The 21,030-nt window shown below is 39.0% G+C and overlaps 1 long non-coding RNA gene across 2 annotated transcripts in view; it reads right to left on the reverse strand.

The window, feature by feature from the left end:
* The window catches only part of LOC140508357 (uncharacterized), a 115,484-nt gene that overhangs the window by 13,679 nt on the left and 80,775 nt on the right, over positions 1-21,030 (reverse strand). The window contains exon 2 of one of the 2 annotated variants that reach the window (XR_011968396.1): positions 789-947. The exons of the other annotated variant lie outside the window; for it this stretch is intronic. This is a non-coding gene — a long non-coding RNA (uncharacterized lncRNA). The remainder of the gene's footprint in view (positions 1-788; positions 948-21,030) is intronic. 2 annotated transcript variants of the gene reach the window in all.

The raw sequence follows: 21,030 nt of genomic DNA on the forward strand, positions 1-21,030 counted from the left end.
CTTTCGTGTACAGTCTGTATGACACTGACTGGGTGTTTCTCAGGGCTTCCTCAGAATTGTGCATTTGCTATTTCGTGTATGTACAATTACATAGGTGGAGTGGGGCCACAGAAAGAAGGCGTGTTTGGAGACAAAAGCCTGAGTTTGGAACCATAAATTAATGATGATTAGCTATGTCACGTAACGAAGTTCTTAAATTCTTGACTTCTCTGAATGAGCCTTTGTTCTTTTTTTTTATCTGAAAAAAGAAAGCAATAATATTTATTCTGGTCACCTCACAGGATTGTTTTAAGGAAAGCTATAGGGACATCTCAAACTTGACATGCCCAAAACAGAAATCATGATCTTTTCCCCAAAGTTGCTACTCCTCTAAACTTCTCCATTTCTGTTGAAGGCAACTCTCCATTATTTCCATATCCAATCACTTGCCAAATCTTGTCATGCCTACCTCATTTTGCATTTAATCTCTTCTCTCTACTTACACAGCCATCTCTAGTCCAAGGCTTCTTAAACTTTTTCCACTCATGACCTCTTTTCATGTTTTGCCAGCCTTCATTGGTGTTTCATGGCACTGCTCATGCTTTTTGTTCAGAACCAAGACTACAGTGAAGTTGCATTATGCAACATGGGCAAGCACTACCAGAAACACCTTGGACTCATTATATGTTTAATTTTTAACTAATTTTTAGTCATTGAGCATTTAGAATTCTTTTACTGTTGTCAAATTTTTCATGACTCCACCCACAGTTTAAGATGTTCTGAATTACTATTGCAACTGATCTACCTACCTTAAGTGTCTCCATTGCAATCCATCCCCTACACGATTGCCATAATCATTTCCCTTAAGCACAGATATGACTGTGTCACTCTCCTACTCAGTAAACTTCAAGAGTTCCCAACTGCCTCTGGCATCAATTATCATCTCCTCTGCTTGTCTTTTAAGGACTCTGGGAATACAAACAACAAAAAAAGATCCATGTTTGTAATCTAATGGGGGAAAGAAGGAGACACAAGTACGTTGGTCCATCAAGATGAAATCAAGCAGAGCTCCTAATAGAAAATGGAAAGTTACCTGAAAAATTATGAGGCCTCTATAAAGAAAGACTTTTGGACAGATTTTTTGCTCACCCTCCAATCAGAGGGAAGAGGCAACTGAAGGAGTTGTGAGGGTGATGTGTATCAATAACTGGGTCAATCTGCATGGAGATGAGATTTCAGCTGATCAGCTTCTTCTGGGTGAAGCATGATGTTCTGTGGCATTGAAACTAAGCACAGCTACTCATGGAAAATGGAGAAAAGAAAAAATAGATAAGAACCACAAAGATTATTGTAACAAAGTGGTTTTGCAAAGCCCAAAATATGGACTCCAACATCATAGTTTCAAATGTAATTAAAGGCAACCAAGTGGCAGTAAGAGAACAAAGTCAGGAAAAGTGGTTGGATTAGACCAAGTATATATAAAGGAGATCTATGATGGAGATCACACAGTCATGAGAGTGTTGAAGGATTGAGTCACCAGGTATCTTTTTCATACCAAAGGCATGAAAAATCTTGGACCTTATTCATGCTGAAAGGGGGCTACTATGAGAACATCAGCAGCTACTGACCTTTATACCTACTTTCCCAGCTCTACAAAATCTTTATGAGATTGGTCCAAACACAAAACAATGACCTCCTTGATGCAGGAATTAGTAGGGAACAATCGGGCTTTTGCCATGGATATTCTTCAACAGACCGCATTTTTGCCATTACACAATTTGACTGAAAAATATAGAGAACACATGGTTCTACTGTGATTATATTTTGTCAACTGTAAGATGCATTTGGCACAATGCGCTAGTATTGGGCCTGGAGTCAGGAAGATCTGAATTAAAATCCAACTTCAGACACTTACTAGCTTTGTGACCTTGAGCAAGTCACTAATCTCTACTTGCCTCAGTTTCTTCAACTGTAAAATAATAATATCACTCTCTCACAGTGTTGTGAGGATCAAATGAGATATTATTTGTAAAGTACTTAGCATAGTGCCTGGTATTATATGGCACTATATAAATGCTAACTTTGTCATTATCATTGGAAGATTGAAATGCCAACATAAAGACTCTCTTTCAACATGTATTATATCATGGTCTATCATTCAGCACATTTCTATCACGTATAACATCAAAATTATTCAAGATTCCTTGAACAATATCACAACACAAAAAAATTTTGATTACCCTCTGATCATTAATGTCAGTTAAAACATTAAACAGGGAGATGTGTGCTCACAAAAGACATTTGCCACTATCATGTAAGTTATCCTGCAGATAGCTCAAGTTGAAAAGAAATTCTTTAGTAACAGTAAAGTCTTCCAAATATGCCTATTTGCATATAACGTTGTGATGTTTCCATCAAGCTGGAAAACATATGAGAGTCTCCTAGAAGAAATTAATAAATAAGAGTTTCACTTATCCATTTACATAGGAAAAACCAAGTGAATGCAAAATGTCTCTTGTCCAGATTATGGCATGCAGTTAAGTGAACAACTTTAAAAGTTTATTTGTCAGTATATAAGTACATAATATATTTACATATGTATAATTATATACATATAATACAATATAATTATATTTATATTGTTATATAATTTTATTATTTATATATAGTATATTCTATAAATATACATTTATGATCATATACAATATAAATTTCTATAATATAAATATATAAATAAATAGATTAAGATGATATACATACATTTAAATGTCTACACCCATCTTGGACAAACACTAAAAATGGATAAGTTGGGCTCAAAATTTAAAAAGAGGAGAGTGGGCTAGATTTTCTTTGTAAAAATTCAAAGTTCCTATAATGATCCCATATTTCTCCTGGAAAAAAGGTCCATTTTTTTAATATCAATCTTCTAATGTGACTGAAAATCATGGAACACTGAAGAACTAAAAATTAGTATCATACAAATACTTATTGGAAAGACAATGGAGAAGCACATAGTAGGGATAAACAAGCTACAAAGCATTACAAATGAAGAAATGAAATAAAGAACCAGAGGAAATGACTTATAAAAGAAATGTATAATCAAAAAAAGATGAACTGGTCAAGTGACAAGAGTGAGGGTTAAACAGTGGAAGGGTCATATGCTACATAGCATCTTGAAATTTAAGGATAAAGTAAGAATAATCCCAAGGATGTTCAGTGGACTACTTGTGATGAGCTTGTAGATGGACATAGGGATAGGCAAGCATGAACGGACTGGGCTCTGCATCTTTAAAGGGTGCATCCATAATAATGACATCATAGATCCCTTTAAGTAGCACAGAGTGGAGAGGCATGGATGTGTTGTGAGCTGCATCTTTGAAGAGTTCATGCACATCAATGTGTAAAGTGCATTTGTGTGTATTGCTTATATAAATTATCTATGTTTGCATGGGTTGTCAAATGTAGGTTACAAGATGTGAATAGATATCTCTGAAATTTTACCCATACTTCTCCAAGGAAAACTTTTGTTCTAGTTTAGAAAGGAGCAAAAGATAAGTCACTAAGCTGACCACTCTGTTCTCCTCAGGAAAAAGATTGCTGGATTAGAATTATATCTATCTAACCCCACTCCCTCTAAATATTGCTAATCTAGGGGATATTATTTATTCCTTAGGTTCAAGATGCTCTCCTGGTTGGAATCTTTTAGAAAGGAATTTATATATGAGGGCTTGACTCTCCTGCCAACAAATGCTAGTTATACAAAAGACCATCACAAATAGTGAATAACTAATAAGCCCATTTATCCAAACAGAGAGAAGACAGAAATTACAGAAATTATACAGATTAGAACATACAATACCCAGAGTGAATAAGCTCTTTCACTAGAAGCAAACTCAATTGAACTGAGAGTCCCTTATCTTATCCAAGGGAAAATTCCCTGAGGCCTCTAGATAGGTAAGCTAGAAATCAGAAATATATTGAGATGACAACTCCTCTACATGATTGTCTTCTTTCTCTACAGACTTCTTTCTTACCGAAGGTCTGGAGTCACATGTATCCTTTGTCAAAGCAGAAAGCAAGAAGAATGTCTCTCCTCTCCAAAATTCTTGCACTAACTTTGCTTGTTACACAGGCACATATCATCAAGTCCTTATTCTCTGCACCAAAGAGTAGAATCTTATACAAAATTATCCATGATTTAACCCCCAGGTTAAAATTATATCATTGATCCACTTGAATATTTAAAAGTGCCAAACTGTACTGGTAAAGGGAATTTTCACACGTTGGAGTTGCTTATACCAATGAAATCTTAGATCTAGTTTTTGAACTCATAGATCTTCATATTTAGATGTTCAGGAAGAAAAAACCATGAAAAACTAGATTTTTCACAATTTTATGCAGAAATTTGAGTCACAGAGACCCAGCCAAAAACCCTCACCTAACTTCAGGTTTTACAATTTTTACAGAGGGTAAAGGTACACCAAAGGCCTGGCACCCATGATCTTCCTGAAAGAAACCTGCTTCCTCATACAGGATCAAAAAGATTGTATCCTATAAGCAACAATGGCTAGTCTCAAAAGAGTCCTGGATTTAGTTCAGGGAAGCATCATAAAGTGCAGATGTTTCTCAGGGAATCTCCAAATGTATTTGAGTCTCTTTGATAACTGGTTATCAGACAGAAAACAGAGTTTTTAGTACTAGACCCTGTTGATTAGCTGTGCCCAGTGAGTTGTCTTTCTTGCTATTCTGTCTGTAGTTACCCAGAAGAGTATATTTTTAAAAAATGAAAGAAAAGAAAACCCTAAGTCACTCCTTCCAAACTTGAAACCTGTCATAGAATCCTGAGTTAGGGAAGTACCTCCTTTAGTTAGTATCCTGAGCTCTAACCACAACTACATAGACTATTGGGGTGCTTCTGCCTAGGCATCCTATATACTATTTGATTCAATATGATTCAACAAACAATTTTGAAGCACCTCCTACATGCAAGACATTGGGCTTACTATCTGAAGCTAGCTGCTAGCAACAGTGTTAGCTACATGTGGAGCTGTTCTCCAGAAAGTGTTTGTTCTCTCCCAGCCCCTCCACCCTGGGAATAGCCTAGGTTAATTTGAAGTAGGAGGGATTCCTCCTAGTTGTCCCAGGAGAAATGAGAGTGCTTTGTCTGCTACTAGACAAATGAGAAATACTCATTCTATCAGGGATACACTTTCTAGGTGTCTGAAAAAAAGAAAAACATTGAGATTTATAGTGACCGTATCTGAACCCAGCTTTGGTGACTGCAATTTTCTTTTTGATACAGCATGGCAGGAATTCTTCATGATCTTCTGTGAAGCCAGACTCAGAAGACTCGGTAGCAAAGGAGAAGAACCTAGAGGAAAGTTAGGTCTCAGAATTCTGGCTCTTTGGCAAAGCCAATTTCTCTCTTTTTAATCAAAAAGAGAAATGGTCCTGAGGCTGGTATCACACTGGTAGATCTGTGATGCAGAGAGGGCTGTGAACACATATTATCTGGGTGACTTTGGGCAAGTCACTCAATCTCTCTGAGCCTTTCAGTTTCTTGATCTACAGAATGAAGGAGTTGAACTGGGTAGCTTCTCAGGTCTCTTCTAGCTCTAAGGCTATGGGGCTCCAGGGGCACCTCAGTAATAGACAGGAAAGGTGTCCAGCTCACCCAGCCTGAAGTGTAATGCCTGATGAGGTTGGACGAGAGCTTTGAAGATATGCAAGAAACCCGTGGGCCACTAAAAGAACTTCAAGAAGATAGATCTGGTTGTGGACAGTAACTGAGATTCTACATATATATAACTTGGGGAGATGGCTATACATAAGAGAATCTCTTTATGTTCCAGGAGCTCTTTTGCTTTAACTTTTTCATCTTCAGTCTTTCAAAAAACAAAAACAAAGCTTTTGTTTGTGAACCATGTGCTTCCCAGAGAAGTTGTCATCAGCACATCCTTCCATTATCATCAATATATGAAAGTAGTTGGGCCGGAAATACCCCCCCACTACCATCAATCTCACCATCTCTTCTGTCCTATTCATTCCACAAAGCGCTAAAATCTTAATCTATATGGATTCCTTAATATCAATTACATGATTACATGAAAAGAAAAGATGCCTAAAGCCTGTGTTTAGCACCTTTGCAATTTCCTCTATTGGTTGAGAAGCATTTTGGTTCACCCTCTCTCCTGACAAGTAGTGGACTGGCATACACCTTTGAATAAGTCCTCAATGGCTTGATACAAAGTAGGAAGCAGGTTTCCCCAACCATTGGGGAGATTACTCAGGGCTTGGTAGTAATGAGAGCATTATCTTATCCATTCTCCCATCAGTTTCCTCTCCACATAAATTATGACTATTTCCCAAATTAAACATGTGCCTCCTAGTAACCCCACATGGATGGTTCTCCATTAGACTGGGAGCTCCCAAGAACTAGCTTACTTTTCTATTGGTATACAGTAAGTGTTTTATTCATTCATTCACTACCTGTTAAAGCAGAGAAAAGGTTCTGAAATGAATGAGAGGAAAAGATGAGGTGAGGCCGGGCAGAGAAGTGGAGTGAGTTGTCCTGAATAGATTTTTCTCCCAGACACACAGCTATACCAAACGGTGCCATGATTTCGGAAAGAAAGAAAAAGACAAATTCTCACTCTTCTTTAAAAGGATTTAGCTAATCATACTGATTCAGAATCATTCTATTCCCTGTCTTTCATTAGAACACAAAGACATTTATTTTCTTTGGCTTATTATGAATCCCTTATAGACACTTCATCCTTCCTATCTTCTTTTGTGCCTAATAGATTTTTTATGTGGTGAAGATTATCATTTCTCTCTCTTAAATTTGAAGGAAAAAGGAACATACATAACCTCCAAAGTATGCTTCAATTAAATATATGATTCTCATAAACCAGAGGTTCTTAACCTGGGGTCTATGAAATTTTTTGTAATTGTTTTATGAAAGACATTTTATAAATAGCTCTATAATTATACTTGAATGTCATTGGTTTCCTTTGTAATCTTATGTGTTTTATTTTATGCACTTAACATTATTCTGAGAAGAGAGACATGCATTTCACCAGACTGCTAGGAGGATCCATAACACAAAAAAAAGGTTAGGAACCCCTTTCTTAAATGAAAGATTCACATAAAATTTTGCTACAATTTTAAAATATACTTACAGATACCTGACAGGATATTTTAAAATAATTATGGGTCATAATTCTTTGTATTAGGATTTCTTTTTTCTTAATCCTAATGCATTTTATCTGACCAGTAAAAATGTACATGGCCAGTAAATGCACCCAAGAGGGGGAAAAATGTAGGTTAAAAAAAATAAATGAAAATCCTGTTTGTGTCCATAGGTGAATTGCTGTCGAGAAGCCACTGCTATTTGACTTTGTACAAAAAGGGTCACTGAACAGAAGGTCAGGCAGCTGTGGCCATTTCCATTTCAAAGATGCTATCAAAAGGCCAAGAGGCAGTTCATCCGGCAGCCCTTTAGCAAACAAGATTTTCTCCTCTCTCATTTATGATATTTTTTTATGCTGAAATAGTATGGAGAGAAGATTCCCAATTCATTTCCCTCAGAACAAAAGTGATCTTAGCAGGGCTCTGGAAGGATATGGGTTGAAGAAACTGGAGGTGCTGTGAGTAATGAGGAGTGGTTTGGTGTCCACTTATCAATGGCTTGGCAGTGGGGCAATCAATCACTGCAGGGGACTCTCCACTTCCGCCTGAGACAATTGGAAAAGGTAGCTCAGTGATTACGAATTATGGCTTGTCACATCGGTAAGGACAGAACTCAGCTTTATAAACCCTTCACTTATTAATCAAGAGACAGGTGCAAAAAAAAGTACAAGGTCCTTTTGAATACTGGAGTGCTCAAAGTTAGGGTGTTGATGATGTAGGTGATAGCCAGCTCCACTGACCCCAGGGCTGCTATGACTCACTGAGTTTCTGGCCTACCCAGAAATTAAAGACCCCTAAGAAGCTATTGGCCATCACTGATTTATTCAGATGGATGACCAGTCAGTGGGTGATTGTATGGAACAAATATGGAGAGGAGAATAGTGGTTAGATATTGTCATAGTATCAGGCAAGTGTCTTCAAGGACATCAGTGTCTCCTACAAAGCACAAATGAGTCACCAAAAGCCACTAGAAATAATGAACAGCAAAAAAATTTCAGACTCCACTGGCTTCCTATCACTTCTAGGGTCAAATATAAAATCCTCTTTCTTTTAAAGTCTTCTGTAAACTGGCCCTTTCTTACTTTTCCAGTCTCCTCACACCTGACTCCCCTCCACATACTCTGTGATCCAATGACATCCTCTCGCTGGTCTCCTTGGTGTTCCTTGAACAAAACGCTCCATCTCCTGACTCTGGGTATTTTCACAGATTGTCCTCCATTTGTGGAGTTCTCTCACTCCCCATCTCTAATTTCTAGATTTCCTGGATTCCTACAAGTCTCAGTTAAAACCCCACGTTCTGCAAGAAGTTCTTCCCTGTCCTCTTTGGCCTTTGTGCCTTCCCTCTAAGGTTATTTCCAATATATCCTGCATATATCTTGCTTGTACATAGTTACTTCCATGTTGTATCCCCTATGAGACTGTGAGCTACCTGTGAGCAGGCACTCTCTTTATCATTCTTTATATCCCCAGAGCTTAGCACAGTGCTGGACACACAGTCAGTACTTAATAAATGCTTGCAGACCAATTGATAAGCCTCATTTTTTTTTTGAGAAGGTTAAGTTCTTTGCCATGACAGCTTCATTTTTATTCACTTCTTATTCCAGTTTCATCGATATTGTTCATACAAAAGCTTTTCAACTTCATTTAATCAAAATTACCTATCTTAATTTTTAAGACCACTTCTATCCATTTTTTTCTAAAAACTCTTAGCCATACTGATGAAAGTACCTGAACTGGTTCTCTCTTAATTTTTTAAATTAAACTCTTCTCTTTACAGATAAGAAACCTTGGGCCAAGAGAGAGAACATGGTCTTACACCAGGTCACCCAGGTAGTATGTGGCATTCAGGATTTGAATTCAGCCCCTCTTATTCCAAATTCAGTATTCCTTCCTGATTATAAAATCTTAGGTCAGGAGCCAAAAAAATTGGAAAAGGGAACTCTACTCAACTCTTTATATCTTTTTAAAAAATTTTCTCTTTGATAAATAGAAGAAATTTCATTCTGTCTGCCTGTCTTTGTTTGTTCGTTTTAAACAAATCAAAACCCCAGAGCTAGTGTTCTGACTACCACTCTAAAAAACAAAACCCTGGCATGTGTCAAAATTTCCTCTAAATGAGAACTCTTCTCATCAGAATTTTCTTTCTGTAATCGTGTGACCTTGACTATGATGGAATTTGTTCCTTCAGGAAAAGAGAAGCACAAGGTTTGGTGCTCTAATAGCAAGACCCCTTCTGAAGTAATAAATGACTCAAAGGGTGAAATTGGCAGCTGGAGATGATACTTCCACACTTCTCCCCAGAGATGTCACAAACAACCATGATCATTAGAGAGGAGTTTGAGAGGGAAAGAAGAGGGATAGAAAAGAGGGGAAAGCAAAAAGAAAGAAAAAATCATTTAGTTCTAGTCAATAGATAGTTCAATGGACTCTTTTTTAGTAATGCATGTTGCTGAGTGCTTGGCTTCCTGCATGAAAGTCTATAATAAATTGTATTGCCTCTTTTCAATAACATGCATTGTCTAATGCATTGGCCTCCTCCATGCGTTTCATCCATCTTTCAAAGAATCCTCATTGTGACCCTTTTTCCCCTTTATTTTTTTCCTCAAAAGTTTAACTTTGGTTATTTCCACTTGACTGCTGTCAGGGTTCTAGAGCTAATGCTTCATTTAATAAAATTTACACTACTTCTTATGTCTTAGTTGAACTCATTTGGCAAGCAGCCATGCCCCCACCCTTTCTGATAGAAAAGACTCAGTGACAGATCAGCCTGCTGTCCCTGAAAAACCAAATGAATACCCTGTTCACCTCCTGAGGACAGTCTTTGTTCCACTGAATGAATGAATCCATTCCCTCTACGCACTCAAGCCATGAGCAGCATGAGCCATTCTGACAAAGTGTAAAGAAAGAGTATGGGGTGGTGGGTTTGGAATTAGAAGGCCTGGGTTCAGATCCTGACTGCTGCTTATAACCTACCTTTCTGACCTTGAGCAAGTCCCTTATGAGAGCCACAGTGACTCATTTGTAAAAAGGAAGGGGACAGGACCCTCTAAGGTCCCTTCTAGTGCTTACCTCTATCCTAAAGTGCTGAGCACACAACTGAATATTGTAAGTTTTTCAATTCTTATTGAATAAAATATACACTTTTGTGATGTTACTGTATTGTCCTAGGGAGATGAGAATTTTCTACCTTCTAAGCACTTAGCCTTCTCATGTGATTCAAGTGCTACCAAAAGTCCCACCAACCTATCATGGCATTAAAATTTTCCCTATTCTAGTTCCTAATTTTTTTGAGCTAAGCTATTGTGCCACCAGAAAGTTTCTATTAAATAGAACTTTGAGGTTTTCAAAGTGTTTCACAAATACAATCTCATTTGATCCTTACAACCACCCTGGGAAGTAGGTACTGTTGTTATCCCCTTTTTACAGTTGAGGAAACTAAGGCAGACAGAGGTGAAATGACTTCCAGAGTGTCACATAGTAAATGTCTGAGGATAGATTTGAACTTGGGTCTTCCCAGCTCCAGATCCAGCGAGCTATCCCCTGGGCTACTGAACTGGCTCTGAAGTAGAATGCTGACCCCCAATGAAGTTTGGGATTCACAGAGCCTTATTCACAGTGGGCACTTAATCAACATTTATTAGATTAAATTCATGGATTTACCAGAGTAGCAAGGATGATGGTTTAAAAAATGCAGATTCTGGGGTCCAGGCAGAAGTAGGAGAGGGGAGTAATGGGGTCAGGGGTTCAAGTCCTTTTAGCTTCCAGGGAGAAGAGAAACATGACCAGAGGATGATATGGATTTAGACCTGGAAAGATCTGCTTGTTTTGATTCCTCCGTCAACAAACCTGGAACTAGGTACCCTCTGCCCCTCCCCCTCTTCAACTTCCTTTGGTTGTTCTTGTGTTGCATGAGGGCATGAACTCTCTTTCTTATTTGTATCCCCAGGGCTTAGCACAGTGCCCGGCACATAGTAGGTGCTCAACAAATATTTATTGTATTGCAGTTCATTGTATCAAGGCAAGATTTCCACAAGGAGTCCAAACCATTAATCAAAAACACAGTGTGATAAATTAGCTCGCTGATTCTGGAGTCAAAGGGTCTGGAGTTCTAATTTCATCTCTTCCACTTCATAACTGTGTGGCTTGGGTAAATCACCTAGCCTCTATGCATCTCAGTGCCCTCATCTGTAAAATACAGGGGTTAGATTAGAAGACGCATTCGATTCCTTCTGGCTCTAAAATCTATAGTCTTAAGAATAGTTTCCTTTGCTACCAGGCCTTTGTGACTGTCACACCATAGAACTAAAGCTGGTAGGTGCCTCAGGAGCCAAGCAGTTAGACTCCCCCACTCTCATTTTATACATTTGACTGAGATTATGTTGAAGGTAAGTGACAAAGGCAGGATTTGAATCCACATCTTTTTGACTCCAAAGCCACTGAGTGCTCTTTGTACTGTACCATCTCATCTCCTATGACAATGTCCCTGTGGACAAAGTTGTATTTTTGAAGCTCCTCCCTGACCCCCATCCCCTTTCAGCCCCTCCCCTCTTAAAGGGGATTGATAGGCAGGACTCTGATATGGGAGGGACAATATCACTTAGACTTAATGCCTTTTCAGATGTGTTTTGTCAGGTTCCCTCACTGTCACCTAGCAAAGAAAAAGCTCTTGAAAAAAATGGGACAAAACAGGACTGCAACTAGCATAGAGCCACCAGGACTTTGCTCCTGGGAGTCAACATAGGTGGGGACCAGCAGGGAGGGAGAATGGGAGAACAGAATGTATTTATTTCTAATAGGGACCTGATATAATAGTGGTCAGGTGGAGCATGCTTTCTCCTTGCCAACCACCACAACAGAGAGTGATGTAAGGCTAGAGGGGCACAAGATATGGAGAACTACTGGAGGGAAGAAGTATGTACTCCCTGGAAATCAGCATGCTAGAACTGAAACATCACACATATACCACCATGCCATCAATCCCTGAAGTTACCTTAATATCCCATCCTAGTGCCCGCTGCCCCAGTGGGATGACTACGACCAGCCCAAGCAAACAATCAGCTGGGGACCAGCACTACAAGGAATTCCTGGGATGGTGACACATGCTGGCCTCAGGGCATCCTGGGATTTCTATCCTTTCTCACCCTTAATAAGATCACCGCCCCCCCCCCCCCCCCCCCGGGTCAATTGAACCTACCCAACATGCTGGAGTTCCCAATTACAACTCCGGTATATGGGACAAAGAAATTTAGATCCAAGGGAGAGAATTAGAAAAGACCTACAGTATGACCAGGTCTGAGGAGAAAGAGAAGACCCTGGGTACTATGCCTATATATTTGGGGAAACGGAAGTATACTCAGCAATTCTGGGTTGGGGATAGGGGGAGAGAAGAGATCTGGGGTGAAAAGAGAGAATGCCAAAACCAAGGAAAGGTGCCAGAAAAAGAAATGGAAAATTAGTCAAAAGCAAACCATTTCTTAACAACTTGCTGCGCTCCAGAGAGATCTTACCTATGCCTTCCTACCACAGCCATAAGTTTAGAGGAGTTTAAGTCCCAAGTTATTCTTCAAGGAAAAAAAATGAAACGACTAATTTTGGAATGTGTTCTGGTATTTCTTGACTTGCCTTTTTTTTATATATATATTTATGATATTTTATGTATTCACATAATTTATATGATTATTATAATATATGTATATATTGTTTGAATACCCTTCCTTTTTTGAGTCTGTGAGTATTTAAACAATTAAATACCTAGGCCTAAATTAACTTTGGAAGTTCATAGCTTTTAAAGTGGTTGGGTGCAAGCAAGGTAAAGTACCATCAAAATTCAGATAATTTGGGGGTCTAGAGCTAGAAGGAACCTCAAAGGCCATCATATGATGAGCCCTATGCCTTGGGGCCTACCATATTGTACCTTAATGAAGATATGTCATTAATTTTAGCCCTGCTCTAGCTCAGAATTCCCAAACTCAGTTGATCAACCAGCTTCAGCCTCTGCCTCCAAGTAGCAGGGATTTACAAGTAACCACTACCCACAACCTGGCCTGAGACATTCTAAGTAATTTGTCCAGGGTCATATAGCTACTGAGGCATGATCTGAACCCAGATTTTTCTGACTCCAACTCCAGTGTCCCATCCATTCTACCACATTGCCTTCCCTAATCCCAGTACCCATATCTAAGAGGGTCCAAGGACTACCTATGCAAGTTCAGCTTCACCATCTTGATTCCCACAAATCACTCCAAGAATGAATGCAGGTCCTTGCTCTCCCCTCCACAGCTGGTCTTATAGCCACTTTACACACAACTCTATGCACTGTCAAATTTAGGAAGAAATCATGGCTCCTTATGGATGCTAGGCCAAGATAGCCAATAAAAGACACACAAGGAAGATGTTTGGCACTATAAGTCACTTTCATTATAGTATCATCACGTGAAAAAGGATCTGTGACATCAAGAGTTTCACAAAGTGGACTCTGTGTGCTTTGCCCAATTTCCCAACGGACTCTACATTTAATGTGATCCCAGAGATGAGAAGTAAGCAAGCTGGTCAAAAATGGATATTCACAAGCTGAAAGCATTTTATGATTATCAAGGGACAAAAAATGAATTAAAATCACACCCTGCTAAGTGCCACAGAAGTATTTTCAAATGAGCCTCATTGTTGCTCTTTCCTGACTCCCTAGTTTGTGGTTTGTCCAACTGACACATCCCTTTTGGGAGAGGCCTCACTCCCACAGCGGGCAGACGGCTGACTACACTTTATCTTCCAAGCACATAGTGACAAAAACATGAGCCACTTTATCACAGGGATGACGAGTTGTTGGCTTTTCGCTTCTGTTTTAATGAAATACATGCCTTTTCTGAGGGTGATTTCTGTGACCCATAAACTCCCAGCATCCATACAGGCACTGCACTGGGAAAGGTAGACCTGAGCCTTCCCTATGGGATTGATTTCCATCTAGAGAAGTCATTGCGGTATTTTCTCTTCCTGTGATTTATTTGTCTTAGCTACAAGGCAAAGAAACTCGTTTATAGAAATGGACAATGGCGGGACAAGGCCAAAGCACAATTATTTAGGGACCTATATCTATCCTAGAGCAGACATCCACAGACTCTCTGTGAGGTGAAGCTAGAAGCCACATGTCATGATAAAAAAGCAAAACACTTGGAGTCAGAAGAGCTGAGTTCAAATCACATCTCTGACATTTACTAGCTTTGTGACACTGCCTCTGTTAGTTTCTCTGGCTGTAAAAAAAAAAGGAGATGAATAATAGCAATATGTAACAATAATAGCAAATGTTTATAAAGCATTTTAAAGTTTGCAAAATACTTTAGATACATTTTCTACTTGCATTCCCTCCCTCACAGATCTGTAGTAAAGAAAGCACTTTATAAGTTGTAAAATATTATGGAAACTCAAGCTTTTATTTCATTTGCCAAAAGCCTCAAGTTCAAAACTTTAACACAGAAGTATCACTTTCATTTCTGCACACCAGAGTTTAGGAACTTCTATTTGAGAAAGCACCCATGCCATGCCAGCCATGGTTATTTCGAACCCAGACCAGGCTATGATTCCCTGGACTACCTCTCCACCTTTGCTTACAGAAGCCTTCTCACTCTAGCAAAGCTTCCCCTCTCCCTGGCCCCATGAACTCTTATTCAAATGAGTAAATTCCTCCTGAGACCTCTCTTTGAGGAAGCAGCCATACTGGCCATGCACACTTCAAACCAGACAGCCCATGACTTCCCAGACCTGCTTCCTGTGGTACCCTACACTTCTCCTGTCTTTTCCGCTCACTTCTATATATGGTATTCCTTCACTAAAATATAATATTCCTGGAATATAATACATAATATAAATATTCCTCCACTGTTTAATGACAGGGATTACCTTTGTTTTGGCTCATTACTGTACTCCTAGTATTTAGCACAGTGCCTGGTACATAGTACATACTTAACAAATGTTTTATCTGTCTAAGAAGAACATTGGTGAGCTGGAAAGTGTACAAAGCACAGTAACATCCACGTTATATGATGACTGACCTTGACAGACTGAGCTCTTCTCAGCAGGGCAAGGATCTAAGACAACTCCAAAACACTAGTGATGGAAAATGCTATTCTGCACCCAGAGAAAGAACTATGGAGTCTGAATGCAGATGGAGGCAGACTATTTGCTCTCCTTTTCTTTTGCTATTTTGTTTTGTTTCTTCTTTCTCATGGTTCCTCCCATTACTTCTAATTCTTTAATTGGCTCTTGGGTAGAGGAGGGATTACACTAGTGCTATTTGACCCCAGAGAGCAGAACCTGGGAACAGGAGACAATACTATAAATTTAAATTTGATGTCTGGGAAAATTATCTAATAATTAGAGCTTTTCAGAGTGAAATGAGCTATGTCAAGAGGTAGTGGGATTCCCTGCCCTGAAGATCCTCAAGGAGAGGCCATATGGTGATATCTTGGCTATATCATAGTGAGGATTCCTTTCAATGTATGGATAGGACTCAAATGGAGTTAGAACAGTGAAATCCCTTCCAACAATTATATTCTATGATGCTATGAGGTACCTGAGAGATTGTGAGAGAGTGATATTGAAAGCAAAGTCCCCAAGTGAAGGTAAGAGACAGGTCTCCCCTCAGTGAAACATCTGGGAGATATTGTACTCTTAGGACACCAAGGAAATAGAGAAGTAATTGAGGTTTTTACTAGGGTTCATGGCCATGAGAAGGGTAAGACATGGCAGAAGCAACACTGAAACCAAAGCAGCCAGGAGCATGGAATCAATTCAGCTAAACATCCCCCACCAGAAATTTTCTCAGAGCTCAGAAATGGGGTCTTGGCAGAATGGAGTGTACAATGGAAGCATCCAGGTTCGAAATCTTTCAAAGTTACTTGCTGATCTCTATTCTCTCAGTTATATCCCCCAGTCCTACAGTATAAGTATTAAGGCACAGAATCACAGAAGTTCAATGTTGGAAGGGACCTTGAAGGCCATCTAGGCCAAACTGCATCTCAACAAAAATTCCCCCTACAATATCTTTAGCAAGTGGTCATCGAGCCTTTGATTGAAGTCCTCTAGTCAACCTTCCACCTTCCAAAGGAACATTTTGGACAGCTCTAACAATTAGTCACTTTTTCCTTAACACTGAGCTGAAATCTGCATCTCTGAAACTTCCACTATTATTCTGCTTTTTGGCATGATAATTTCTCACATAATTGAGGACCGATGTCATTGGCTTCCTTGAGTCTTCTCTTCTCCAAGGTAAAGACCCCTAGTTCCTTCCATTCTCCCTCAAGCAGCATAGACCTAAGTCCCTTTACCACTTTTATCACCCTCAAAGAATGGAGCATGTCTACATCCAAGAGGATTTTATTCAGCCAGTATCTCCTTTGAGCTTCACAGTCACACCTATGAGATATTATCAGTATTGTCATCCCTGTTTTACAGCTAAGAAAACTGAGGTTCACAGAGATTAAGAGATTTTTCCATGGTTAAATAGCTAATAAATGGCAAAGACAGGTCTTCAGATCTCCTTGAACCCAAGCCCACCACTCTATGCACCAAGGCATTATGCCTCATGCATATGATGAGATAAACTAGTGATAAGGATGTTAATTCTCCCCCAAAAAGTGTGTGTGTGTGTGTGTGTGTGTATACACACATACATATGTCTGGGTGACTTCCACCCCAATCCAAAATAGTCAAACAGGATTTAAAAAATCAAGCTGCTGTGACCCTGCAAAACATTGTAGTCACTTAAGGTTCAGAGTCCTAGAATCTGAAGGTTTGAAGTGACCTTAGACATCCTTGTGAGCAACCCCTCCAAACTGAGGGGGAGGTGGAAGAGGAGTAGAATAGTATTTTAAAAAGAAAGATTCAGAGGTGGGGCAATAAGCAACAATAATTCATGTTGATACGGTGCTTTAAGGTTTACAGTGATTTCCTCACAACAACCCTGTGCAACAAGGAGTCTTATTAATGAGATGACACAGTGGATAGAATGCTGGAATTGGAGTCTCTAACACCTTGGTTCAGATCCTGCCTCACACACTACTAGCAGTGTAGACTCTAAGTAAATCACTTAACCGTTTTTTATCCACAATCTCCTCAGCTGTAAAATGGAGATGATAACAATAGCACCTACCTCCCAGGGTTGTTTGGAGGATCAGATGAGATGATACATGTGTAAAGTGCTTTGCAAACTCACAAGCACTGTATGAATGCCAGTGATTATGGTTATCATTCCTATTTTATGGATGAGGAAACTGAGGACCAGAGAAGTTAAGTGAATCATCCAAAGTTCTATAGAGGCTGAGGATTCAACTCAAGGTGCTTGACTATTAAATCCTGATCTCGTTATTATTGCCCCATGCTGTCACATAACATCCATAGGAAAGAACAGTAAGAAAAATAATGTAACTGGAGCAAAAGAAGCTCTATCCAACTTCTAACTACCTCTTCCTATTCTCAAATTCTGATGAATAGTTAGAGCAGCGGAGGGGAACCCGTGGCTTCCAATTTGGATTCAATCAAAGTGCCACACTTGAGGACCTAGAGGGCCACATGTGGCCTTGAGGCCACAGGTTCCCCACCCCTGACCTTGAGAAATATTATGTACCTGGTATATAGTAGATCTTGATAAATACTTATTGAATTAAAAGGTTGTGGCAGAAATGGAGGCAAAGTGACTGTACCTCCTGGAGGACTGGGTCTTGCCACCCAGTCTACCTTCTTTGTCCTGCAAATGATCTGTCTATAATAAAAGGGGTCATGAACAGTTAAAAGAATATACTACAGAAAATGGAGTCAACAAACCAGTGAGTTCCTCTCTACAAAACTCCTCTAAACAGATCTAAAAAATGTCCCAGACTAAATCCTGATTGGGAAATCCAGAAAATAACACAATAAGTCATTTGTCCAGCCCAGTTTGGATTGGACAGACAGATAGGGAGATCACCAGATGCCATGGATGAGATTGAGCCAGGACCATACCAAGAGTGAGCATTCAGGGAGAGGCTATGAACTAGGGGTAAGAGGAGGTCCCAGACTCATCCTGGGGTGCTACCAGCCATGTATCAAGGCACTGCGATGGAGAGAGCTGCAAACTGACAACTCTGTCAACCACTAACCAGTTCTAGGTTACAGATGTAAAGTGAGAAGGCCACCTATAAACAGGGGTAGTGTTCTGGGTAGGGAGATCTGGAAGGTATACTAAGAAAGGAGAAAGTTCAGAAGCAGTGTGGCTTAGACTGAGGCACAAAGTAGGGTCTCATTTCCAATATCTAGTATAATCTGCACAGGCATAACCAGGGAAGGGATCTTAGAACAAAGAGAGACCTACAATTATGCCACTCTGACCAAAAGAAGCTCTGAACCAAGAGCTGATTGATAGGGAATAAGGCTAGCATATTCTATCTTACTCAGACTCAAAACAGAAACTTATAGAGCTCAGAGGAAGGGAAATGATAGGCGAAGGAACAAGTAATCAGATTTTGCCCTAGATCAGACCACTTTGGAACCACTGAAAGCTTGCATGTCCTCAATCTATCTCTGAGATCCTTGAATAACATACTCAAAACCCCAAGAAAACAGAACTAGCCCAGAGCATCCTTCCAGAAGTCCTGCTCTAACATCATCTCCAAAGTCAAGAAGTAGACAGGAAGTAGGAGCTGAAAAAAAAGAATCCCACCAAAAAGAGCTATTATGGGGCAGAAATAAAGCAAGAGGGTTTTATTATTATTGAAAGGTTGTTATTATAAATGGAATGAGAGTGCTTAAGGGAAAAATGAAAAAGAAATGAGAGCTAGGGAAGAAAAAATTGACGAGAGAATTAATGACTTGACACAAAAGAAACACAAAGCTCCCCGAAAATTTAAATGGACCAAATAGAAGCCAATGGCTCCATGAGGTGATAAGAAATATTAAAATAACAATCCTAAGGTGCTAACTGAAACAAAAAACATCTTTTTGTCATTGATATTCTTTTGATAAATACTTACCAGACATAATCATGAACAAACATTAATTTAACTGTTTCTACTCTAAGCTTACCTTTCTCCAGTAACCAACAAGCAGACCTACCACTGTAAGGGAACAGTTTTCTATTAATATTGGTATTCTCGGTATAAATAAAACTAGAAAAAAGACAGAATGTATAGCGAAATCAAAGGACGACTTATGGGTTCTACACAGAGAGGCAAATAGAGTAGTTGGCTTTATCATGCATCCAAATGCAAAAAGAAATATCATTTCATGCCACACTTGGTCATCTCATATTGCAATATTAATGAAAATCATTTGCAGCTTTTACAAACCTCTTCCTGTAAAAGATGAAGAGGCACAGAAGTTCTATGAGAAACTTGATAAGACTTTCCAAATTAAATTAACACATATTTTTATTCTCCTTGGCTTCAATGCAGAGTTGGGGATAGTAATAGGTAATATTTACATAGTGTTTACTCTGTGCTAGGACCTGTGCTAAGTGCTTTACATTGGGAGCAACCAGGTGGATAGACCACCATCCCTGGAGTCAGAAGGAACTGAGTTAAAATCTGGCCTCAGATACTTACTAGCTGTGTGACTCTGGGCAAGTCATTTAATCCTGATTGCCTCCAGAAAAAAAATATTATCTCTCTTTGTCCCTACAACAACCCTGGGAGGCAGGTACTATTCCCTTTTCCAACTGAAGAAACTAAGGCAAACAGAGGGTAAGTGACCTGCATAGGGTCACACAGCTAGTAACTCTAAACAAAGATGTTTAAAATAGGTGAGAGAACATGATTTAGAGGTAAGAAAATAGAGAGAAAAAGACTTGTAGACTAAAAATAAGCCTCATGTATAAATCATAAATATTTCTTTTAAGAAAAGAATGAAAATGTACTGATATGGCAGGTACCAAACACCAAAAAAAATCAATGTTTCACCAGACAGTAAACAATTCATTACTGATTCAGGACTCATTCCTGAATCACATGTCTGTGCAAATAATATCACTACCTTATTAAAGCAAAGATCAAAACTGCAAAACATACAAAACTAGAAGAAAAAATACAACTAAGAAAAAGACATGATATTCAATTTAAACAACTCTAACACTCCCTATTTAGATGAGTTATTGGCACCCCAAAATGGGAAATAGATGCAGGAAAGGTGATAGACACTAGAGATTATAAGCAGTATTGCCTCATAAAACAATAAGAAACAAATTTAAAGAAAGTTTGTCAAGAAGTCCAACTAAGCAAAGTCATCCTGAGGACATTTAAGGATGAAACTGGAAATAGAACAACAGACAAAAGATGGAAAAGATCTACAGGGATTTTTATTAAAAACTCTTTTCCCCATCAAGGACCATGAAGCCATCACATTTGGACATGAACATCAAAGTCCCAGATGTGCTTAGAGAGGAAATGGAAATGGCACTAGAACAAAGATGGGGACAGCAGTTAGACTGGACAAGATACACACAGAAGAAATTTGTGCTGGAGGCAACACAATTTTGAGATTGTTAAGGTATTGATTCTCAACATATCTGAAGAAGGAGAAGATACCAAGGTTGTGGAAAAACTCTGACATTATTTTTAAAGGCAACAGAGGGAACATCAACAACTTTTCATGTGCCTGCTTTTTATCTATGTAAAATTTTTATGAGAATAATCTATGTATATATTGAGGGTACATGATGAGAATATTAGAAAAGAACAGGTAGAAAAGTAACCACAGTATAACATATCTTTACCATCAGACAATAGAATAAAAACAGTGAAGAATACAGGTTTCCACTGTGGTTTCTGCTTGTTGACTATTAGAATAACAATAACAGCAACTACAACAAAAATACTTTTTATGTAACTTCATGACTTG

The sequence above is a fragment of the Notamacropus eugenii genome, chromosome 1, assembly GCF_028372415.1.
Source record: "Notamacropus eugenii isolate mMacEug1 chromosome 1, mMacEug1.pri_v2, whole genome shotgun sequence".
NCBI classification, from domain to species: domain Eukaryota; kingdom Metazoa; phylum Chordata; class Mammalia; order Diprotodontia; family Macropodidae; genus Notamacropus; species Notamacropus eugenii.